This window comes from Saccopteryx bilineata, chromosome 5, assembly GCF_036850765.1.
Source record: "Saccopteryx bilineata isolate mSacBil1 chromosome 5, mSacBil1_pri_phased_curated, whole genome shotgun sequence".
Lineage (NCBI taxonomy): Eukaryota > Metazoa > Chordata > Mammalia > Chiroptera > Emballonuridae > Saccopteryx > Saccopteryx bilineata.
Genome location: NC_089494.1, coordinates 72,246,624 through 72,248,017, shown reverse-complemented (window position 1 = coordinate 72,248,017; position 1,394 = coordinate 72,246,624). Strand labels below are relative to the sequence as shown.

Below are 1,394 nucleotides of genomic sequence, written 5' to 3'. Positions count from 1 at the left end.
CAGCTGGGGGGGGGGGGCTCATTCCCATCCACCCAGACACTGTGGTCTTACTACACATCGTGACTATCTAATGATATAGTCATTTCTTTCTTCTGCTGATCCCACTTCTCAGCCTTCCAGAAATGAGTGGATTTGGATAATCTGCAAAAATATTAACTAGATATCCATTAAAACACTTGGCATTTTGGCCCTCGTTTGAATATCAAAGATGTTTCAAGCAGATTTTAAATTCATACTTAAGTGAATGTCAGCTTGCTCCACAAACAGCTCTTCTAGACAAGGATTTAAAAAAAAAAAAAAAGCTGCCTGACAGGCGGTGGCGCAGTGGATAGAGCGTCGGACTGAAATGCGGAGGACCCAGGTTCGAGACCACGAGGTCACCAGCTTGAGCGCAGGCCACCAGCTCGGACCCAAGGTCGCTGGCTTGAGCGAGGGGTTACTCGGTCTGCTGAAGGCCCATGGTCAAGGCACATATGAGAAAGCAGTCAATGAACAACTAAGGTGTCGCAACGAAAAACTGATGATTGATGCATCTCATCCCTGTCTGTTTCTGTCTGTCTGTCCCTGTCTATCCCTCTCTCTGACTCTCTCTCTCTGTCTCTGTAAAAAAGAAAGAAAAAAAAAGGCAATCACAGAATCTCAAGAAGTCACGTTTATTTTTTCTGATTTTTTTTTCTTAAAAAATAAAACAAAATTATTTTCACCTTAGGATTCCCAAAATTAAGACTAGACAAAGAGTCAGCCAAAAGTCCCAGGGTCACTAACATGATTTACTTTATCTTTGGCATTTGTATGAAATGTCTAATCCCATTTTTAGACAAGGTTTTTGAGGCCTCTTTTAAAATACAGGGTAGTGCTCGTGGCAGCACATATACAATAATTGGAACGATAAGGAGAAGACCGGCATGGACCCTGCTCAAGGATGACATGTAAATTCGTGAAGCATTCCATATGCTTAAATAAAAAAAATAATAGAATAAAATATAGGGGTAATAAAAAATATTTTATTGTTCTATTTTTTAAATCTTGCAATAACACGGTTAATCTTTGTGATAGGTGAGTAGAAAACTTTAAACTCACTCTTTAAATTGGAAGCACAGGTAAGCAGGAGCGGCCTGGTGTGCAGGAAGGTGCGGGCAGGCCTGCTGTGTTGGATAGTGAAGTGTTAAAGCATTTCCCATGGGTGGTACTTGAGTGCACTAAAAATAGGCACCCCTGAACTATACTGCAGTTGAAGGACAAGATAAAAATAGGAAATAAACTTGAAAAATAATTGTATAAGTAGAGTACGGAGACTAACAACTCAACCCACAGGACTGACTTCACTAATAAGGTTTGTTATTTTTACTGAATGCAGGAAATAGGGTACCATTTAAATATTTCAGAGAAATGTT

At 40.0% G+C, this 1,394-nt stretch overlaps 1 non-coding gene across 1 annotated transcript; it reads left to right on the top strand.

The window, feature by feature from the left end:
- The first annotated feature begins 853 nt into the window (after nt 1-853).
- On the top strand, nt 854-957 carry LOC136307112 (U6 spliceosomal RNA). Its single transcript, XR_010725801.1, has one exon. It is a non-coding gene; the product is annotated as a U6 spliceosomal RNA (small nuclear RNA).
- The last annotated feature ends 437 nt before the right edge of the window (nt 958-1,394 follow it).